The 24,466-nt window shown below is 42.8% G+C and overlaps 1 long non-coding RNA gene across 1 annotated transcript in view; it reads left to right on the top strand.

Moving 5' to 3' along the window:
- Nucleotides 1-6,389: 6,389 nt before the first annotated feature.
- The window catches only part of LOC118009247, a 42,100-nt gene continuing 24,023 nt past the window's right edge, over nt 6,390-24,466 (top strand). The window contains exon 1 of the long non-coding RNA XR_004678853.1: nt 6,390-7,178. This is a non-coding gene — a long non-coding RNA (uncharacterized LOC118009247). The remainder of the gene's footprint in view (nt 7,179-24,466) is intronic.

Consider the following 24,466-nt stretch of genomic DNA (forward strand, 5'->3'; position numbering starts at 1 on the left):
TCTGGGAGGTTAGGTAAATAGAGTGCTTCGTATAAGGATATAGGCAACTGTTAAATTAACGAGGGAGGAAATTTCATGGCATGCAATGTATGAAATATATATACAGTATGCAATTTTTAAAAGTATATTTTAAATGCATAGAAAAAAATATAACCTTATAGATCTTCTATCAAAATAGGACCACCAAATATATGTAAGTGCCGTCCTTATGACTCCTATTTTTTCTTTGTGTTTTTCTGAGTTCTCCAGTACTTTTGTACTGAGGGAAAAGTTCCAGTGAAATGAAATTAGTATGGACTTAAAAATGAAACACTGAACACTGTGTTCAATGAAAACTGAACATTGAAATCAGAGATCTTATTTTTGTCTCCTATTGGCATTCATAAGATATGTCCATTTTTTTTCCCTCCTGGCTAATTTAACTTTTCAGACATTTATTCCTTTCTAATGATTCCTGCATTCAATTCACAAGTTTTTACTTAGTGGGAAGACAGGAGTTATGTTTGATTCGAATCCTAACTTGGTGGGTCCAATCCAGCTCTGACTGACATGGCAGTGTCGCTGACTCCACGTGGGGATGGCGGGATCGGGAGCCTAGCAGCTGGGCCGAGGCCACCCAAGGTGGACTGTGAGAATGAGCCTCACGGACACATTTTTTTCCTGCTTTCCTTAGACAAAGAATCGATATTGTAGCACAATATATTAAAGATAAGAAGTAGAAATTCACCAGGTGCCCTTTGTGTTGGTGACAGGAGCCATAAATTAGGAAGCTGGGGATGTATATCAAACGCACGATGGACACCTGGGTGGCTCAGTCGGTTCGGTGACTGACTCTCGGCTCAGGTCATGGTCTCAGGGTCCTGAGATCAAGCCCCACAACAGGCTCCATTCTGAGTGTGGAGCCTGCTTGAGATTCTCTCTCTCTCTCTCTCTCTCTCTCTCTCCCCCTCTGCCCCACCCCTGGCTTGCACACGGGCAATAAATTAAATAAATAAATAAATAAATAAATAAATAAATAAATAAATAAATAAATAAATAAAATCTTAAAAAAAATGCATTATAAGTGAATCACAAGATTCTTGATTTCTTCAGGTCTGTCTCCAGAAATTTTAGGATGAGCTTAATGGCTGGGTGCAGTTTAGCACTGCTCTGTGACTAAAACATCAGCTCACATGTTGTGCCTATGAAGGACCACAAATAAAAGGAGAGAGAGAACAAGTAGAAAACATCACAGCCTGGTCCTGAGACACCGTAGGACGTTACTTCCTGATCTCGGGAGATGCCCTGGGCTTGTCAACACTCACACTGTGCTTCTGTTTCTCAACAGGAAACCTTTGTTCTAGTTAACAAGCTTTCCACTGCCCATCAATCTTTAATAAATGATTTCTACACAAAAGACAGGAAAGATATATGCATTATTGTTACTTATAGCCTAGCCTGTGTTCACAGAGATCATGGAGCACCCCTGGCCCCCTCTCTGCCTCTCCATGTCCATCCTATTTTCATGGTTCATTCCCACCCTTACCTGCCCTGCACCTTCCTCTAACCCCTCCCTCTCTGAAATCCTCCTGTGTTTTTAGCCCAAACCAAACAAATTGGTACTTGATCCCCCTGTTTTACTATAGTTATAGCAGTCTTTAGTAGAGCTTTCCGGGAAATGCAAAATTTTACCTACATTTTCAGGGGATTTTTCCTGCTTCAGTTAAAAGTCATAGAGATACATAGCAAACACCTGCTGGTTAGCTGATTAGATATTATTGTACTATTTTACTTTTATACTTATATTTTTATCCAAGTAGTGTAAAATAAATAGAAAATAAAAATAAATAAAACAAAAAAAGAAATAGTTACAGTGTTGAAAAGTTGGTAAATAAATATTATTTCATAGGATTGTTGATGAATAATTTATGAAACTGATACTTTTTAATAGAGATTTAGAAAAATAAAAACAAACTCCCTGGTGGGACAATGATGTCTAATTTCAAAGGCAAAAAAATAGATCGATAGATGGATCGATAGATAGATAGACAGGTATCTAAGCTAACAAGGAATCAGCAGAGGGAAGCATCGAAGTTAACTCTAGAACATATTCAAAAACTAACCACAGAAAGGAGATGGTTTGTATGTGATTGGAGGGGGGCCTGGGGATTGTGGAAGACAGGAAGCACCTGCTACCAATTTTAAGGTGTATTCGTGCAGTGGTTCATGCTGGACTCTGAGTCTAGTATTGCTGGCAGGATGACTCTGGGCTGCTCACTCTGCTAGGTCTGAGCTGAACTCCACTTCTAGGTAGAACCGTGATGATAACGGGCTTCCCTCAAGGGATTGTGGTGAAGATTAGATTAATACCTGTAAAGGACTTAAAACAGCTGCTTGGCACCAGGGACAGATTCATTTTTGTGGAGGCTTAAAGCTTATACAGTTTTTTTAAAGATTGTATTTACTTGTCAGAGAGAAAGAGCACAAGCAGGGGGAGTGGCAGGCAGAGGGAGAAGCAGACTCCCCGCTGAGCAAGGAGCCCCATGTGGGACTCAATCCCAAGACCCTGGGATCACGACCTGAGCCAAAGGCAGACACTTAACTGACTGAGCCACCCAGGTGTCCCAAGCTTATACAATTTTCCAGCTCTTCTATAAGAAAATTTTTTAAAATTTATTTATTTATCCAAGCAATTTCTACATCCAACGTGGGGCTCAAACTCATTACCCCAAGATCAAGAGTCACATGCCCTTCCGAATGAGCCAGCCAGGTGCCCCTTTAAAAAATTAATACAAAATTAGATATGACATCAAGTGATAACACTGAGAAAGGCAGAGTAACTTGCTTCAGAAGCCTCTCCTCCATAAAAGCAATAAGAAAACTGGCAAAACTTGTCAAAGCCAACTTTTTTTTTTAAAGCACTCTGGTAATTAATTTGCACTCAGGCTTACAAAAATCTAGGGGACGTTTATTTAAGAAAAACAGTTTGATTTTGTTAAGACTGGTGAGCTCTGTGGTGTCTTAACTTGCCCTATTCCCATTACCCTCTCCCTAATTCCACGGCAACCCTAAAAACCAGCATCCACAGTTACAGTGGAAACCAGTGGCCACCAGAGGGTCCCGGGCAAAACCTTTGTCAGAGACTTGTCATGATTCGGCCTATCTGGCAGCTCCCTGGAAAACCCAGCTGTAAGGCTGATTGTAATTTTACTAGACTCAGAGAGGGCCCAGGTAAAAAGCTTTTCCCTGGGGGCCTTGACGGGAAACAGTCGGGGCAACTGTTTGATGTTACATCTGTTCGAGCTGGGATGACATTGGGACAAACTGCAAGCTAACCAAAAACCTAAAAGGAAGGGAAAACACTAAATAGCAAGGAAAGTGGATGTCCACAGGGGACTTTGAAGAACTCCCACATATTCTAGGGAGTCTAGAATCCACACCCGGGGGGGTGTGTCCTCAGAAACAACCTGGAAAAGCCCCAAGCTCTCCCCGTGGCTGACCTCAAGGCTCTGAACCAGCAGAAAGTGAAGCCTAGGGCAGCGTTGTCAAGGCCTGGCTGAGTGTTGAAAACACATTCCAACACACACACAGATCCCTCACTCCTGAGAGACCTCTTGTAAAATAAAGCCTTCTCGGCTCCGGCTTCATCGTCCAGGCTCTTGGTGTCTCTGAAAGCTTCTCCTCCCCTAGGTGCATCAACGGAAACTGGCTTGCGCAGATGTGTCAGCAAAAGGCAATATCAAGGAAAACAAGAGAACCACCTGTATTAGGTATCACCCTATGTTCAAGGGATGCTACATTTTTTAAAATTAATTAATTAATTAATTTTTTGATGCAGTGTTCCATGATTCATTGTTTGCGTATAACACCCAGTGCTCCATGCAGAGCGTGCCCTCCTTAATGCCCATCACCAGGCTAACCCATCCCCCCAACCCCCTCCCCTCTCGAACCCTCAGTTTGTTTCTCCGAGTCCATAGTCTCTCATGGTTCGTCTCCAAGGGATGCGACATTTTAAACAGGTGAGATAAGAAAGCAGGTATGATAGGAAATTATTTGTTACTTACTATTTTCCAATCTTTTAAACAGAAATGGCCGTAAGATTTACTGGGGAGAGCATAGTAGACTTTGTACCCTATATTGGTTTTCCAGGCTGCCGTCACAAAATCCCACAAGTTTGGGGGCTTAAACAACAGAAATGTATTTTCTCACAGTTCCAGAGGCTAGGAGTCCAATGTCAAGGTGTGGGCAGGTTTGGTTTGTCCTGGGGCTTCTCTCTTTGGCTGGTGGTTGCTGTGTCCTCATGTGGTCTTTCCTCAGCACACGCATCCCTGGTATCCTCTGTGTCCCAAGTTTGCTTCCTAGAAGGACATCAGTCAGATTGAATTAGGGCCCGCCCAAACAGCCTCATTTTACCTAAGTCACATTTTTAAAGGTCCTGTCTCAAATATAGTCACGTCCTGAGGTCCTGGGGGTTAGGGATTCAAAATGGGAATTTGGGGGGTGGGACACAATCCAGCCCATACAGGTACTGCTCATCTGGGGGGATGAAACCATGTATATTTAAGAACTATCTTAAGTAGGTTTCCATTTTACATTTAGGACATTTACTCTGGGCAGACGTACTGTGTGAAAATCTGGGCTGGAGCTGCAAGTCCCTGCTTTCCATGAGGGTTTGTCCCAAATCTACAGACCCTGCTATTTTCTCCCTTCCTTCTGCTGGCCTGTCCTCTCTCGCTTTGTATTCTATTCTCATCCAGCATCTCTCCTCGCCTGTCCCTAACATACCTGGGGATGTACTTGTCTCCTGACTGAGTCCTCTTCTTTTGGAGGCCTGTGTTATAAAAAAAATTTTTTTAACTCCCTGGAAAAATCAACATGTACCAGCACTTTCAAAGAAATGTCTAGAAAGTTCCGTGACATTTTTATGATAAAGTAAACCTTTTCCCTCCCTCTTCTAGGTCTGAATGCCAACCCCAAGATTCACAATCTCTCATCTTTAGAGCTGTCTAGAGGTAATAGATGGATGGATTTTTTTTTCTGCTCTAACTCTTTGAAAATTATAGCTAGTTGAGAATGTTTTATAGGAAATATAAAAAAGTCAGAAGATTTAACATTGCCAACAATAACTTGGACTGAGGAATGTTTTGATTAAGCTTTTAAATTATATTATATAAATAAATTATATAGGTTCGAATGAGCTGTAAGATTTCCCTAAACAGCTAAAGAATTTTCAAAGAGAGAGGATGTCTATAATTAAAGTAGTAAATCTTTAAATAAGCAATAAATTATGCAGAAGGTCTGGAAGCACTTACAGGAAATAAAGACAAGGCAGAGAGTTAGGGTGTAAATAGGTAAATGTATATATGTATAATTATATACATATACATCTATATGTGCGTTTTTGGTTTGGATTGGTGTGCTTCTGAAACATTGACTATTAAATATTCTTTTTTTTTTTAAGATTTTATTTATTTATTTGACAGAGAGAGACAGGGCGAGAGAGGGAACACAAGCAGGGGGAGTGGGAGAGGGAGAAGCAGGTTTCCGGCCGAGCAGGGAGCCCGATGCGGGGCTCGATCCCAGGACCCTGGGACCTGAGCCAAAGGCAGATGCTTAACCACTGAGCCACCCAGGCATCCCACTATTAAATATTCTTAATTTTATTTTATTTATTTTATTTTTTAATTTTTTTAAAAGATTTTACCTATTTATTTGAGAGAGAGAGAGAGCACAAGAGGGGGGAGCGGGAGAAGGAGAAGCAGACTCCCTGATGAGCAGGGAGCCTGATGTGGGACTCAATCCTGGGACTCCAGGATCATGACCTGAGCCGAAGGCAGTTGCTTAACCAACTGAGCCACCCAGGCGCCCTAAATATTCTTAATACTGCAAGTATATTACACGAGGTGACAAAATAGATTAATATGTTAGAATCACAGGGTTCTAAGGAGGCTTAGCAATCATTTAAGTTCTTACTCTTAATTTAATAAGAAAATTGAAACCTAGAGACATCGTGTACATTTCTCAGTACTAACAAATATATCAGCAAACCTGTGTTCCATCTCATGAATGCAATAGTCCAGTTGTGGTCGAAAACTGACCTCTGGGCTCCGGAGCCAAACTACAACACGGAGACAGAACTTGGGGATAAAGAGGAACAAGAAGGACGGTTTTATGACTTTGCCAAGCAAAGGAGGCTGTGGGGTAAGAGACTGAGGGTTTTATAGGAAAATGCAGGACCTGGGCGGTTTTGAGAGTGCTGCCAGCCGCGGTCCTCACGTCTTCAAGGTGGTCTCATGACTGTCACTGGTGCCGCTGACCATCCGAGTCTTGCTAGTAAGTATGGAGACCGAGTTCCTAGAACACAGGATTCTACAGAAAAACAGGTGAAGTGGAGGGGGAGGCGTAAAGAAGGAGGAAGAGAAAAACGTGTTCAAAGTGAAGGCTTGTGGGGGCATTAGCGGGTCCATCTTAATCTCCATCCATCTTTACATTTCTCTAGTGGTTTCCAAGTGAAAGGAAGAGAGATGCAAAGAAAGCCTAGTTGAAAATATGACCAATTTTACGGGGGAAAGAAGTCAATAGAAGTATTCCAGTCCTGCCTACCCCTTCACACAAATACACAGACATGTCCTGATTCCATGGTGTTGATTTGCTTGCTGATATAGTTGTTAAGATTTTATTGATTGATTGATTTGCTTATTTATTTATTTATTTATTTTAGAGAGAGCGTGCACAAGCAGGGGAAGGAGCAGAGGGAGAGGGACAAGCAGACTCCTGCTGAGCAGGGAGCCCAACGCTGGCTAGCTCCCGAGACTCTGAGATCATGACCTGAGCCGAAATCAAAAGTCAGACGCTTGCCTGAGCCGCCCAGGCGCCCCTGCTCGCCGATATTAACTAACTGTGGGAGACTCCTGATGACTGCAAGTTCCTCGACATTCTCCCTGTGGCGAGGGAGGGGCTATTGCTCCTTCCTCGGAGCCCGGGCGGGCCTCTGATGGTCTGGACTGAGAGACTTTGGTAGAAGCGATGCCACCCTAGTTTCATGGCTCTTTCTTACGAGGGCTGGCCGCTTCTACCCTGATCCTGAATCCTGAACCAGTCTGGAAGACGTGCAGTTGCCCTACTGAAGAGACCATCCAGAGGGACCCTGAGACCCAGGAACAGGAGAGCGACCCAGCTGAGCTCAGCCCTACAGACACGTGAGTGCAGACCCCTGGTGATCCCAGGCAGCGCCTGTCTGAACTCTTGGCCCACAAAACCCCGAGACAGAGTGACATGACTGCCGTCTAAAGGCACCAAGTTCTGGGAGGGTTTGTCATGCGATCAGAGAGAACTAAAATAGTACACTTTGATTTAAATTGAGGAAGAGCTACAACATTACTTTCAGGAAATGACTGTATTTATCATAAATATTCAATATAATAGCTAAGTATATTAAGATAAGTCAAAACATACTTAAGAAATATTCATGCCTTGAGGATTTGATTGGAGGCCATCGCGTACCTATTAATGAGCACAGACACGGGTCATTCTTGTCTTTAAAGTCCTGGAAATAACTGTACTCCAGATCCTGCTGAAATGGGGGTCCAGAGGCAGCGCCACCAGCCTCCCCTGGGAGCTTGCTGGAAATGCAGGGTTTCTGGACCTGCCCAGACCCCAGCATCAGAAGCTGCATGTTAATAGGCTCCCAGCTCCCTGGGTGATTTGCATATAACTCTGTAACACTAAACACTAAGAAGCACCAGTCTAAATAGTTTTATTAGAAGGAATGGGAGTTTATGCAAATAAATGTGGGAGGAACTTTCTTAATTATACTGCAGAGCACCCCCTTCTCTGGAATGTTTTGATGGTGGTTAAATCTAAAGGGAAGATTGTCCTCATTCAACAGCAATGGTTGCTAGTTTCGGTCAGTCTTCTCCTCTAACATCTTGTTGCTCATATAGGCACAATTTCTTCAAACCACAAACATTCCAGAATAGGAACATATACTTTCAAATTGGGGAATGTGTCATATATATATTTAAGCTATAGCTTAATTATAGGAATAAAACCTATAAAACCTTTTATCTGTTCTTTGAACATAAATATTTTACAGGGTAGGCTAGTGAAGAAATAGATCCAGCAGAAGTGGTATTATAAATGGAATAATTAAACCCGTTCTGATTTTATGGTGCTGGGAAGAAATGCAGCAAATCTGGAAGGCATCTAGAGAAGAGTAACAGTAACTGTTTATTAATGCAATAAGATGACTTCCTCTGGCAAAACTGGTAGCCCAGCTGAACATCCCGCAGGAAAGGACCTGGGCAGGTTGCCTGGGTCATTCCTTTGATATCGGTCCACTGTTGCCACCCACTGGTCAGGAGTGAATTTTCCTCTGTTGGCCTTGTTTTGTTTTTTGGTTTTGTTTTTTTGTGGAGCCCAATGGTGGGATTTGAACCCAATGCTGAGATCAAGACCTGAGCCAAGATCAAGGGTCGGCGTTCCTCCTGGCCTTGCTGTTTCAATATTCACTGGTTTAAATGTCTGTCTTTCAGTAATTCAGGAAATATAAATGAAGGCCTGTTGTAGGATAGCACTGATAATACAGTAGTCAGCACCGTGCTTGCCTCAGAGTTCCTAGTTTGGTTCAGCAAAATGTCAGGGCCAGGCCATGACATCAAAGGAGGATGGAGTGACTCAGGATGAGAAGGAGCCCACGGGAGAGACATCGAATCCAGTCTTGGAGATCAGGGAAGGATTTTCAAAAAGAAGTACAAAGAAATGGTTCAAATTTGGGGTTCTGGAGTCAGAATGCCTGGGAGGGAAGTCCTACTTGTTACTTTGGGGACGATGCTTCGCCTCTCACCGTCTCAACTTTCTTACCCGGGAATAGGGACACCAACCTCAAAGAGCTGTGGGGGGAGAAGAAAGAAAGGACAAGTAAAGGTCCCGTCAGTAGGAAGTGACCAAAAATATTAAATGTTAGCCTTGTTCCATAGCATTCTTCCCGGGCTCAGGGCATACAGCAGCAGCAGTTTAAAAGTATCCCCACGAGTTTCACCACACTGAGAATCCTGTGTGGACAGGTGCGGTTTGCCCGAGATAAACAGGGCAGCGGGGTTGGAGGTTTTAGCTCATTTGAGCAGCAGATGAGCTGGTCTTACCACCATCAGGCCAGCTGATTCCTCTTCTAGATCAGGGGGGTTTTTTTGTTTGTTTGTTTGGAGAACAAGTTTTTGTTTCGTTTTGTCTTTCGCCATATTTTTCTCACTGTTGTGCACAGACTAAATATTTCTGTTTCCTTTCTTCCAAACTTACTCTGATTTCACATCATGCCATCTGGATTCTAGGTCACTTATCGGCTGGATGCTGTCCCGAGTCACTGACATTGAAAAATATATATCTACACATGGCCCGTTTTAGACCTTGCAGTTCAGAACCCGCTTTATCATCGTGGCAGTGCCTAGCTTGTGCGTGCTCTAAATTGATTCCGGTCTCTTTAGTATTTCAGATTCGTTCATCACACAGCAGTTCACCCACTACTCTGTATGGCCACAGAATACCATTTAGCTGGGACTTGGTAGCCTGTCTAAAATAGCCATTGTTCATTGCATAGACCCCACCTTGTAGCTTATCGGGTTATTATACATTCCTGGGTAGACTACTGGACATAAGGAGCAACCTTTCTTCATTTTACTGATTTTTTCCCCCAAATACCAGAAGGAGTAGGAATGACTATTCCTGTTTGCCACATGTTTTGTGGGCTTTTTTCCCCCCTTTGGAAACAAGAGTATTGAAACTTTGAGTGTTTCTGCTACTGGATTTCAGACCTGGGGGTGAGGTCAGAATTGCCAGGTGGGGAGTTATTAGAAACCCCACCTTAAGTTAGTTTTCTCTGTGGAAGTCACATGTCTGTCCTTTAAAACTGACGCAGAAAAATGGCTGCATCTTCATACCTAGGGAGCACCGTACATTGTGGTGGAGAGCTTCTGCATTTTCTTTTTTTGTGAGTACTTGATGTGCCCAATGAGAAGAGATGAGACCCCTGAGAAATAATAGCAAGGCCCCAGAGTTAAATCTCTCAGACAGTTTCCTGGCGGGCAGTAAACTCACCCCAGGGAGGCAGGAGAGAGTTGGATGAACCCGGGGTATAGGCTGGTCTTCAGCTCTGGGGAGATGCTTCCGGCAAGCACACCGGGAGGTCACCCAGCCCCAGGCCCATCACCACTCTTTGTGGAAGGGACGGTAGAGAGGGAATAATTCGGGCTACCTCACTAGCCCGTCTGAAGTGCTCTCCCTGCCGCAGTGAGAACAGTGTGCTCTCTCTGCTGCTTTCTGGCTCCCGTGGGAACAGGTCGCAGACTCACTTCCTCACAGGGCTGTCCCAGCAGCCGGCCTGGTGACTGGCACAGAGCTCAACACATGTTTGGTGATTGACTAACTAACAGGAGGAACGGCCTCACCAGACGATAAGGACAGGGAGACGTGGAGCAAGGTCACAGGCTAGTCGGGGAGTCAGGCTGAAAGGTGGGGGCGGCAGCAGCCCCAGTAACACCAGGCGGCACCAGGAAGGCTGTCCGTGGCTGAGAGAGACTGGGAGCCACAGAGGGTCCCCAAATCAAGAATCCATTGGCCACCTCAGATTGTTTGTTCTGCACAGGGAAGGTCTCTGGGCACAAAGGAGTAGTATTTGCCTTACCAGTTTTTGCTGTTGTCTCATGATTGGTACAGCCCGGGGAAGTGCAAGTTACAGTTCACCTTGTATTTCTGCCATGTCATGTGATAAAATATCGTTTCTGGTAACACCTGTATCCAGTGCATCTTATGTTTTATCTCTTTCTCCAAGCCGAACTGAAGTGCCCGTTACTCTATACTCAGTAACTATAAGGAGTAGATTTGCTACTTGTTACATTTCTGTGTATTGATGACCGATATAATCAGTTCTTATTTGTACATAAAAAAGGAACTCAGGGTGGAAAGATAACTGAACTCTGTATGGCTTATATAAATTGTATAAATTGAGGTATAAATCTATTGATCAAGCAATATTGCCATTTGTAGAAAATACACAAAGGAAGTGGCTTTCGTACAATTCACAGAAAGAATTTAAAGAAAGATTTTTTTCACAAGAGTTGATTAAAAGTAAACAATATGTATCCCTCAACAAATATTTATTTGTTTGTTTATTTACTTATAAATTGAGGTATAATCGACATAAACATGATACTAGTTTCAGATGTACAACATAATGATTGGCTATCTGTATATATTGCAAAAGGACCACCGCAGGAAGTCTCGTTAGCATCTGTCAGCACAGAGTCATAGAATTTTATTCCTTGTGATAAGAACTTTTACGTTTTACTCTTTTAACAGCTTTCAAAATAGGCAGTACATTATTATTAATTATAGTCACCATGCTGTACATCACATCCCCATGACTACTTATTTTATAACTGGATGTTTGTACTTTTGACCGCCCCCCCGGCCCCCCACCCTCAGCTCTTACACACAACAATCACTGTTACGTTCTCTGTATCTGTGGGCTTGGTTTTTGGTTTGTTTTAGATTCCACATGTGAATGAGATCATACAGAATTTGTCTTTCTCTAACTCATTTCACTTAGCATAATGTCCCAAATGGCAGGATTAAATTCTTTTTACGGCTGAGTAATATTCCACTGTGTACATATACTGCATCATATTTATCAACCCGTCACTGATGGAACGAATATTTATTATACATCAACTGTATACTGAGCACAGTGTGGCTCCTGGGAATTGAACAGTGATCAAGACAATGAAAATGTTCGCTTTCCTTGTTTTTTCAGACTCACAAACGGGGAATAGGATGACCTGTTTGAAGGCTGTTTGTCATTTATCTTTCATAATTACGATTGGCTCGCCCCAGAAGTGCGAAGCCTTTGGTGTACAGCACCACCTGACTTTTAATCGGCGCTTCTTTCCCTGCGTGTTAGCCCTCGTTTTCTTTCCATTTTATTCCAGTCGTTGAACGTTTTTCCTTTTTTCTAACTCTTGATTAGCCTTTAGTGAAGACAATCCCATCTACTGTTGGCTAAGGCTTACAATGTGCAAAGTCCTGCGTGTTCTTATGTGGTGTTTGCAACAATCCTTTGAAGCAGGTGATTAGCACACCCGAGAAAGTTTGAGGAGTGCTGTTCTAAATCTTTCAAAACCCTTATCAGTGATCCACTGATCTCTGACCCAGCTACATCGCAATTGCCTGATGTGTTAGTTAAATAAAATTCAAATTCTCAAGCTCCACAAACATCACACTGAATGAGAAACTCTGGACATAAGACCTCGGCTCTACAGTTTCAGAAATTCCCCATATAGGGGCGCTTGGGAGGCTCAGTTGATTGGGCGTTGGGCTCTTGGTTTCACCTCAGGTCGAGATCTCGGTGTCGTGAGATGTAGCCCTGTGTCAGGTTCTGCACTCAGCGGGGAATCTGCTTGAGATTCTCTCCCTCTGCCCCTCCTCCCACTCACTCGCTCTCTCTAACATAAATAAATAAATCTTTAAAAAAAATTCACCATATAATTCTGACGCACAGACATATTTTAACCCCTGATATAAGGCAAGGGAAACCTCCAATATCTGCATGAGTTTCTATATTATTTACATACTGACAAAATTGTTCGTTTTGCAGAATATTTGGAGCAAAAACATTGCATAATTAGGTCCCATTTTATTTATGAATATATTTAAACTGTCATTCAGTTATGATGTTCAGGACATTTTGTAAGTATTTAAGAGTATTCTAAAATTTCTCCAGGAGAACATGTTGCATAGGTTCTGTTGTGTGATAAATACCTGTCTTTCGACTATTGGCTTTGTCTTCAGAACTTGTAGCTATTCCTAGAAAAATCAGGGGAAGCTCTGATGCCCATTCAAATTCACAGTGGGCCTGACCTTTTAAGGCATTTAATCACAGAGTTTCATAACATGCAGATACTAAGTTCAAATTGTGGAAACTTCAGTGTTTTGAAATTTCCCATTTCTATTAAATCATCACATTTGAGGTTTTTCATATCCACAAGTGAAAGTAAGTGAAAAATGCACAAAAGCAAATGAAATGTGTTCCTGTTTGTTATTAGCTTCAAAGCTGAATATTTCACCGTGAGGCCATTACTCTGTCACCTTTTGTGTGATACAGGCCAGGATGCTTAGATCGCCCACCCTGGGGTATTTGCACGGGGTGCTGGGCGACAGCGCCCCCTGGGGGCCATGGGGCTTGCAATGCTCGAATCTCAGAGAATCACATGCACGTTAGAACTGGGGCCACAACTAATGAAAGATGCATTTTCTTTCGTCTGTGAAGTGTCTGTGCTAATATTCTAAGCTTTAATATCCTTTTGTGGGTAGACTAGTCATTCATGTAGGAAATTAAAGCAATTCTACCACAGGGAGTTATTTAGATGGGGATAATGTTAGGTTTTATTAGCATGTTCCATCTCTTAGGCTCACACTTGCAGTGGGGATATGTTTCAGATGCTTCGGACACAGTTTCGAGAATCTTCTATTTCAACCAAGATGATTTGGTACACAACTGGAAGTCAGCTGCTTGTCCTGCATTATTTTGGAAGGTTTTCTGACATTCCCACCACCACACCTTCTGTTTAGTAATAGATCTAATTCTATTTCGGGCCTGTGTTCTGATTTCAGATAAAAATGAGACCACCACTAGGTAGGAAGAGCAGTGAGCTTCAGTGAGCTGTTGTAGCTTATTGGAAATGAAACCTCTAGATTAATTCTTCCTCAGTGGTAAGCGTGCAAAGTGGGGCAGTTCATGTTGTCCATCCATGGGTGGGTGCTGGAGCTGAGAGGGTCTATACTTCCCTGCCCCTCGGCATGAGGTGTGGCCATGTTCACTAGTTCTCCAATAGAATGTGAGCACAAGTGGTGTGTAGTATTGCAGAACCAGGGGTTTCTAGAAGCAGACACTCCACCTCCCCTCCCTTCCCTCCCCCTCCCTAGAGGAGCCACAGAAGGAAGGGAACCCGGATCCTGAATGAACACAGGCAGGAAAGCTGCCTGGTGACTGGGATGACCCATCCTACACTGCTTTTCTGATTGAGAAATAAGCTGCCATTGTGCTGAGCCATTATCCTTTGGGGACTATTATCATAGTAAGTCTCTCTGTACAAATGGACAGATTGGCTTGGGGAGGAATGGAAGGACTGCCAGCCAGTGGCCCCACCTGGAAGGAAGGCACCCACGGGGATGGCCAAGATGGACTCCCGCAATCCATACATCTACCCGGGGCTGGTCCTCTCTTTCGGGAAGTGCTATAGTGTTTAGTTTTGATGTTATACCATTTTTTTTTTGTCCAAAATATAAATAGTAAATAAATTTTCTTATTTACCATTTGTTCAGTAATAAAATATTTCCTGAGTACCGGCTGTATGCCAGACCAGTATATGCTGAGGGATGGGTAGAACACCAACAAAGGACCAGCTCCAGCCCACAGGCCTTGATGACCAAGGTTTAGGCCAAAGGGGTTGAAGAAGGCAAGAGAGATAGAGTAGAACATGATCACAACAGAGTATCACAACTGCTCTGATGGAAATATGCCCAGAGTATCGTGAGAGCCTCTGGTTCTACGTGAAGGTCATTGGGAATGATTTGCCAGTGTCCAACTTTCAGTGCTTAGGATGAATAAATCCGCTAGCTTTAGATTGAGGACATTTTTAGTAAACAAGAAAAATTAAAAATAATCGCAACAGGTGGATAAAATTAGAATACCTCACTTAAAGTACTTGGAAATATTTATAAACTGGAAAGTAGAGAATGCATTGGGCAGAAGCAGACAGCATCCACTGCATGTGGATTAATGATTAGGCTTCAGCAGGATGCTGAAGAAGGACCTCCCATGTTGTGGGGTTTCTTTCCTCTACTGGCCAGTAGACTGACCACAGATGGATAACAACAATGCACAGAAATGAAATTCTTTATCTTTGATGTCATGGGCTTTATTAGCACACTTCTTCTATTATCTTCATGACTTTACTGTCTAAACATCTGTTTGTCATGTTCCATACTAGATTTTGAGAATCAAACAAGGTGTCGTGCATGGGTGGAAGTCAGCTCCCCAATTTGCACAATTTCTAAAAGTTCGCTGACATTCCAGTTACTATTTAAGGAATTATTATCTAGTGACAATCCTATCTAAATATCTATTCAATGACATAATCAGATTTTTTTTTAAAGATTGAACTTTCCCAGTTAAAATTCTTTAGTGCAACCATCACATAAAACTGGATATCTCCCCACTAAATTATATGAATCCAATATTAATCAAATGAAGGTACTGATAAACAGTCAAGATTTTGTAAAAATATTATTTACTAACTCAAATTTTTTAAAAGATTTTATTTATTTATTTTAGAGAGAGAAAGAGAACGAGGAGGAGCAGAGGGAGAAGGACAAGGCAGAACCCCCACAGAGTGCAGAGCCTGACATGGGGCTGGATCTCACGACCCTGAGATCATGACCTGAGCTGAAATCAAAAGTTGGACACCTAACCCACTGAGCCACCCAGGCACCTCTTAACTCAATTTTTTCTATCCATCTTTGCTTATCTACATGTACATGAGAATGTAAACCACTAATTAATGCTTATAAAAAAGGAAGCCAGGGAAACAAAAAAAGGGGGGGGGCAATATAAAGTAGTTACATATGTGCAAATGAAAGCTTTATTTTATGTTATTAATTCTGAATTTAGAAGAGGTTTTATTAAAAGGCCAGTGCAAGGCTGACACTTTACAAATGAATCTGATCTATGTAAGATGAATCAGATAATAAAGACCTGAAATTTCCAACTAAGAGAACTTTCCAACTAAGGTTACTTTCATTTTAGCCCCCAAATAAGGGTCACCTCTCTGCAAAGTGATTTTTCAACCCAGCTCCAGTAAGTACAAATATGCAGGCTAAAAAGAGCAAGGAGAAAGTACATGGTTGTGGAAATCTTGAGGGTGGAGTCGGAGAACACGCAACAAAGGTGGACATCCCAGAGCGCCTGGGTGGCTCAGTTGGTTAAGTGTTTGCCTTCGACTCAGGTCATGATCCCAGGGTCCTGGGATCGAGTCCTGCATCAGGCTCCCTGCTCAGTGGGGCTTCTGCTTCTCCCTCTCGCTCTGTGCTCTCTCTCTCAAGTAAATAAATAAAAAAAAATATTTAAAAAAAGGAAGGTGGATATCCCATGGCTGGGTAAGAGAGAGGAAAGAATGCCCCTGCAGAGGGCAAGTAACTTAGGGAAGAAGTATTTTTCTTGAGTCCCTATGCCGTAGTGTGTGGTATTCAGGGATTTTCGCACACTGTCTCATTTCATTCCGTGGCCCTGCAGGGTAGACGGCGCCACCCACTCCAACTCAAACCCATGTTCTCTGACCCTGAGGGCACGCCGTTTCTACCATGTGCGTGCATTGCAAGGAGGCGACTCCCCGAAGCCATAGAATTAATGGTACAGGACACGATATCTGCATTTTGTAGGGCTATGAAGCTAAAGGACAATTTAGAGATTTTTTAATTCAGTAGTGTCACCTTACATTTATTTATCCGTTAGAAAATCATGTCAGCAATACCTTAAAATTCTATCCTAACCACCCCTCCAACACACCTCCGTAGAGATTGCTATTTCAAGCCACCATCATTTCCTTGACTTACTGAAATAGCATCTAATTAGTTTCCCTCTTCCAGTCTTGGCCCCTTAATGTCTACTCTTCACACACCATCCGTGATGACATTTGTCAAAAGTAAAACCGATCACTCTCCTCCTCTGAACAAAATTGTCCAAAGATTTCACATTACATGCAGAGCAAAATAGAAAATAAAATACAAATTCTCACCACGACCATTAAGGCCCTATATTAAAAAGCATCAAGACATCGCTCTGATTCCACTTCTTACATCCCTTACACACACTGCTTCAATCTTTCTGCTGCTGCACAGACCTGCCAAGAACACTCCAAACCTAGGTCCTTTGCAAATGTGAGAAATACGGGGGGAAAAAGATAAGGCAGAGATGATTCAAAGACTTTTGTTCACAGCAACTGAGTTAATGGTGATGCCTTTTATCCGGATGGTGAAGAGGTAGTTTCTTTTAAGATTTTTATTAGGGAAAAATGTAAACATAACCCCAAATTAGAAGGACAATAATATAAAAACCCACATACTCATCTGTGATGAGACAAACAACTCTTCCAAGTGGGTGCCTAGGCATTTCACAGAATGGTGGCCCTGCTCACGTCCCGAGTCTGGACACTTAGGGATCTGAGCGTAGGATTCCCGCCCCCAGTCCCCACCTTGTTTTTCCTGGCACACCTTTTAAAATAACCACTCAGGGTTGAGCTCCTGAAAAGTTAGTGACCTTTGGCCACAACCACCTTGTACGTAACAGGTGCTGCCACCCTGCTCTCTGTCTCCTGCTCATTCATGACCTGGGATAGAGGACCGCCCTTCCCCTGGCTCGAAGCCCACCCCCAGACCCCCACCCCCATTTGGGGGATTTGCAAGTAACACATCTTGTGACGTTACTTCCTTTGTGTGGGTGTACTGAAACTGTGCCTTCAGTCAAGATGACCCAGGGTTTTCAGTTCCCCAAAATGGGACCTCGGATGCTGAGAGGGCTACCTGCCCACCCCATTTGGCCTGTGCCTCCTCCTGCAGCAGGTCATGATCTGCACGTTTGTAATTTAATACCCCAGCTCTGGCTTCTTGGCACATCATCACCCAGCTGAAGCAATGAGCTCACTGAGATCCTTGTTCTATCCGTACTTTAATTAGATTCTTCTCCCGCTACCTCCCACCCCCATGAGCCTACACGAGCAAATCCCAGACCTCACATCGTGTATTCTTATCACTTATTTCAATCAATTCATTATTAAATTCATTATGCATCTCACAAGGAATCGTTTTTAAGCAACCACAATTCTGTTATCATCCCTAAGAAATGAGCAGTAATTTCCTAAAGTATCAAATATTTATTACTGTTCAAATTCAGAGAAGTCATGATGAGGCATGAGAATCAAAAGCTCTCCTTTAGCTATATTAAGTTTTAGATGCTTATTGGGGACGTTTTTAAGATGCCAAGTAAGGAGTCTGGGGGGCACCATGGTGGGAGATGTGAATTTTGGAATCAGTAACATATAAACAGTATTTAAAATGACAATTTTGAAGGAGATTCCAAAGAGAGTGAGTGTTCAGGAACTAGGCCTGAAGGCATGCTAACCCTTAGAGGATGGGAAGAGAAAAGAAAAAGTAAATTTTCAGATAAAAACGTGAAGCCCAGAAAAGATAAGTGACTTGGCCAAGGCCCACATAGCAATTTTCTTCAAGGCTAGAACTTGAAGTTGGAGCTTTTTATTCTTTTTTGAGTCATTTTATGATAGAAATTAAGGGACATATATTTCACTTTTCAAGTATCTGTTGACTTTGAAGTCAGTTATTCCATATAGTGACCTGTTTCCATATTGTTATTAATTTATTATTGCATACGTTGTCACAGGCAAGAAAACTTGTTGCATCACAGAGAAAGCATTTCTTGTCTAGAGACTTTGCTCGCAAAAGGATCAATTTCTGAGTGGGAAATATGGTAACATTGTGAAGCTATCATTGTGTGAGACTGTGAGCCTCCAGACAGGGAGGAGTGATTTCTCAATGATGGTTCAGTGAAAGGAGATCACGAAGCCTGTTGAACCTCTTGAGAAATCATAGTAACATCTCCATGATACCCCAAACTTAGGACTGACCTAGAAAATCATCAAGTGCCCTCCTTCTGGTCTTCTCCCTTGGAAAAGTGACACTATTAATGTTTATGTAACCAATTTAAAGCAAGATTTTATTCACAAGTAGAAGCTCGTTATTTATAATTTAAACTTCAAGGGCAAGAGGGCCTCAAAACAATACAATATCGGCTCTCTGCTCCTCCCCATTCAACAGACAGCCACATCTTCTGGTGCAGGCCCAGCCGTGTCCCCGAGACATGGTGGTGAAGGTCAGAGTACATGGATCTGGCAGTATTGGGCACCTGGTCACCAGGGTTGCTTGTAACTCTGGCAAAGTAGATATTGTCACCATCAACGACCCTTTCATTGACCTCAACTACATGGTCTACATATTCCAGCATGATTCCATCCAGAGCAAATTCCATGGCACAGTCAAGGCTGAGAATGGCTTGTCATCAGTGGAAAGCCTAGCTCCATCTTCCAGGAGTGAGGTCCCACCAACATCAAATTGAGTGATGCTGATGTTGAGTATGTTGTGGAGTCTGCTGCTGTCTTCACCACCATGGAGAAGGCTGGGGCTCACTTGAAGGGTGGGGCCAAGAGGGTCATCATCTCTGCTCCTTCTGCTGATGCCCCTATGTTTGTAATGGGCATGAACCATGAAAAGTGTGACAGCTCCCTCAAGATTGTCAGCAATGCCTCCTGCCCCTCTGGCCAAGGTCATCCACAACAACTCTAGCATCGTGGAGGGACTCATGACCATAGTCCATGTCATCACTGCCACCCAGAAGACCGTGGATGACCCCTCTGGGGATGCTGTGGTGTGACAGCCGAGGGGCTGCCCAAGGCATCATCCCCCCACTTCTACTGGCACTAAGGCCATAGGCAAGGTCACCCCTAAGCTGAATGGGAAGCTCACTGGCATGGCCTTCCATGTCCCCATCCCCAATGTGTCAGTCATGGATCTGACCTGTCACTTGGAAAAAGCTGCCAAATATGATGACATCAAGAAGGTGGTGAAGCAGGCCTTGGAAGGCCCCCTCAAAGGCATCCTGGGCTACACTGAGAACGGGGTTGTCTCCTGCAAATTCAACAGTGACACCCACTCTTCCACCTTCAATGCTGGGGCTGACATTACTCTCAATAACCACTTTGTTGAGCTCATCTCCTGGCATGAAAATGAATTTGGCTACAGCAGCTTGGTGATGGACCTCATGGTCCACATGGCCTCCAAGGAGTAAGAGCCCCCTGGACCACCAGCCCCAGTGAGAGCAAGAGGAAGAGAGAGGCCCTCAACTGCTGGGGAGTCCTTGCCCCAACTCATCCCCCAACACACTGAGAACCTCCTGGCCTCCACAATTTCCATCTCAGACCAACTGAAGAAGGGGAGGGGCTTGCGGAGCCCTATCTTGTCATGTATCAATGAAATATACTGTACCCAGTGAAAAAAAGAAAAAAAAAAAAGAACAATACAATGTCAGGTGTGCTAGCATGGAGACACTTGGTATCTCACAATTTCTTTATTAACTTAAATTTTCAAGTTGTGTCATCTCTTGGATTACATCTTTTGAAGCAAGAAACTTTGGTTTGAACTTATGGTTCTGTTTGGATTTGTAGCCATAATGGCAAAAGACAGAAGACTAGCCACTATGACCTTTATGTGGGCCCTTTTGTCCGAGGAATGGGAAGCTAATGGATATAGAGAAAGACCACAAGGAAATGACAACCTTCCTTATTATCAAATCTTATTCCAATAAAGTCACTGGAAGTGTTAATTACTCAGGAATTATGAACCTGGAAATTAGCTATGATATTGTAGTTGGTATGAACGTTGATTATTAGCATGAACAAGTTAGACAAAGAAATGAAGTTATTTGGTGTTTTAGCAGATGTTTTTCTGAAAATGTGTACCAAGAAGTGGAAGTAAGCTCGGGGATATGGTGTAGACAGAACAAATCAGTCAAATTTATTGGAAGAAAGCACCCCATTTGGCATGTATATAACACCTTTCTTCTGACAATTTGAAATCAGTTGGCTAGCAATATTAGATCTTGTCTTCAGTGAAGTTAAAATATTAATTTATAAAAAGGGGAAAGAGCCTGATCCCATCTGAACAGGTTTCAGACATGCAGCAGTGAGGATGAACATAGTCAAGGACGTTGGCACCACACATACCTAGACAACTGGCCAGCCTTTGAATAGGATATTGAAACCTGTGAGCCCCAGTTTCCTTGTCAGCAATATTGCTCTTGCCATACTGTTGCTGTCAGATTTAAAATGGAAATGTATGCAAATGCATTTATACCTCACACAAGTATCTGACCTACTGAAGGTGATCCAGTTATTAAAATTGTAAGTGGGCCACATTTTGCACTCATTTGTCAGCTATGCCTCCTGAATGCTCAGAATAACTGCCCACCCAGAAGTGCAGCCCCTGCCCATCCCGCCATTCCTCGGCATTCAGGTCACGCTTCTTCACGATGAGCTGAGTCACCTGAGAACGAACAAAGGTCTGTGCTTCCTCAAGTGGCCAAAGACAAGGAAAGCAAAATGCATTTGTAGGGTAGGATTGGGGAGTCAGGCTCTCACTTCATGGTCTAGAAATAGACTGCAAAGGGCCATAAACACACAATCATTGTGGATTCACAGCAGACCACTAACAGGGCATTAGGAGTATAACAATTCCACTTCTTTTAGTATAAGGCTGTGGAGGATAAGAAACACACACCATTACTTGATGATTCAGACAAAATTGGAACGTGAGAGGGACAAGCCTGCTTCTGACCAACGTGTGTCTTCTCTATTGCAATCCACCACCAGGACACATGGGCACAGGTGCCCCTCCCATGCCTCAGTTAGAAGTTCTGGGACTTCCTGATGGGACAAGGAAAGGCCTTTCCTTGTGGGGGCCTATCTGGAGAGCTGGAGATCGAAGAAATAGGAAATACACACAACGATTTCAAGGTATGTCATCCTTCCAACTTCCTGATCCCAGGACATTGTGGATTCTCCTCTTACACACTGGGATTAGTCAAGTTTCTCCAGAATATATATATTTCTTTATTATAAAGAATCTATATGTGATTATGGAGGCTGAGAAGTTCTAAGTTCTGAAGTAAGCAAACTGGAGACCCAGGAGAACCAATGGTGTCAGTTCTAGTCCAAGCCTGAGTCCAAAGGCAGTTGAAGACCAATGGCCCAAGCTGGAAGACAGTCAGAGTGAAATTTCCAAACCACCCCCCAACTTTTTGTTCCATTAAGATGTCCAGTGGATTGGATGAAGCCAACTCACATTAGGGAGGGCAATCTTCTTTGCTCAGTCTACTGATTCAAATGTTAATCTCATCCATACACCCTCACAGACACACCAGAATCATGTGTGACCAAATGTCTGGGCATCCCGTCAAGCTGACACATAAAATGAACCATCACAATGCTTCACTCCGGGCTGGGACACCTTTGACCAAATTTATTACTTGGAGTTTAGTATTGGAAAGTTGCTTACATTTGGTATGGTCATGGATTCTTTACACTTAGGGGATCCAAGAAAGAGATTCAGGGGGTTGACAATTGTGTGTGTGTGTGTGTGTGTGTGTGTGTGTGTGTGTGGTGGATATGAGAATTTCAGGGGGAAGCCTTCATATGACCTCATATGACTTCAGTTGGGTTCACAGCCTTCATATAACTCTCAGTTGGGTTCTTGACGCCCTGCATGTTAACCACAATGTGGTCTGATACCACAGGATATAAGTCAGAGTCCTGACTGGGGCAGAGGTGTCTAGATGCACAGATCTCTTCAGCAGGAAACCTTGGGAGACAGCTCTCAGATTTTCTAACCTGCTGTTCAAGGCCCTAACCTTCTGTGCTCCTTCTAGACAGAGAATTCGATATTTAATGATTTAGTGGTTATTAAGGCATATGTGCTGATTCACTAATATAATTCACTCTTAGAAATGTATCCCAACACTCCACTACTTGGGATTTGTGACCTTTGGGGGACAGGTACTTCATTGCCTTTGAGGACTCATGTGATGAGAGATGTCATTTTTCTCAGAGTCTGTTTGGGGGTAAGTAATTTTAAATCAAGAGGAGTTATATTTTCTAAGCTTTACTCATGAAATTCTGCTATATTATTTCCTAGGCTTCCATATGGATTTGTCTCTCACTTCGGCTCAAAGCTTGGCCATGGTGTATAACAAAAATATGGCTCCCATCACAGAACCATAGACCCCGTGAAACAAAAATCTGATAAATAGGGGGAAATAATGGAAAGATTCTAAAAGTATATTTTATATTTTCCTTAGCATTCTGAGGAGATTATTGATTTTTTATCTCAGTGTCTCCTATTTGTTTAACCACTTTCCTCCTTTTATGCTAAAGTATTTCTAAATAACAAGAGCAAACAGTTTTATGATATCAATAATTCAAATTCCTTTTAATTTAAAAAATACAATCTTTTAAATGTCACATTTGTCTCATGTTCTACTTTTCATTACAATATTCCCTGAAGCGTGGATCTTATGACTAAGAGAGCCTTTATAGTCATCATAAATATGAGGATGCTCACAAGCACATCGGTGTGGTCTTTTTGCCGACTGCACAACCTTACAGAGCATTTTAAGATTGCATTTAGTTATTCATGGAGCCACCCAGTGAGAGCAATCGCTCACATGAATATTAGTTGAGTGCATGCTTTGAGTAATATATTTTACTTGCTTTATTTGGTGTTAACGTGAAATTCTATCAAACATCGTGGCATGGTTCATCAGTTCTTGCGACGGGAACAATTCCTGGGAGGGCCAGCAGGTGGCAGCATAGAATATCGCAAAACGCAGAAGAGCCTCTAAAAAAATCTGGGCACTTACAGACTGTTATCTCTTTACTCTGACTGAGTCCTCCCGGGCCTCCCAACCAGCCTCAAATGTGAAAGTAGCATGTGTCTATATGCTGATGATGAAGTAGCTTCTCAAAATGGAGATTACATATCATATTAAGGCCAATAATAATAAAAATAGCTAAAACGTACTGAGGGATAAGTCATTCTCACTGTTCTAAGCACCCACTATGTACCATTTACCGAATACTCATAACAACCTTCTGTTGGTGTTATTATCATGCCCATTTTACAGACTAAGAAACGGAGGCAGGGGCTTTGCCCAAGCTACTGAGTGGAGGAGGTAGGATTTTAAACCAGGCTGTCTGCCTCCAGTTTCTTAACCGCAATATTATGTTGCTTAAGGGTGGGATATGTAATAATGGATTAAAACTAAACATGTTAGGAAAAATACAATGAATTTCCTGAAAAGAAACTTGAATATTAAAGATAATCATCAATTGATGGCGAAAACATTACATCGTTAAGGAGTTATCCAGTAAGAAATAAAGAAATGAATGAAGAAAACTAGAAGTCATTCAAGCAGGAAAGAAAGTGGGATTTCACGGAGTCCTGGAGTGAAGGGGTGTGCAGCCTGATGGAGAGCAAAGGAAGGGCAGGGGAAACAAGGGAAATCGGTGTGGGCACACAGAACCTCTCGGGGCCATGTGGGGCCGCGGGGACTGGATCTGGAGCGCTATTGAAGGAATCGATCTTTACCATGTCCTTGTGCTTCATCAACACTGTCTAAATCCAAGATGATTTCTGTATCCTAGCTCGAGTTGTGCTGTAACAAGATTACATAACCCCACAGGAGGGGACTCAGACAGAGCTTAGGGAATATTTCTACCCATACTTTCTTCCTTGTGTGAACACTGGGAAGCGTAAGCCG

Source organism: Mirounga leonina, unplaced genomic scaffold (genome assembly GCF_011800145.1).
Source record: "Mirounga leonina isolate KUSES-001 unplaced genomic scaffold, KU_Mleo_1.0 Mir_127, whole genome shotgun sequence".
Classification (NCBI taxonomy): Eukaryota; Metazoa; Chordata; class Mammalia; order Carnivora; family Phocidae; genus Mirounga; species Mirounga leonina.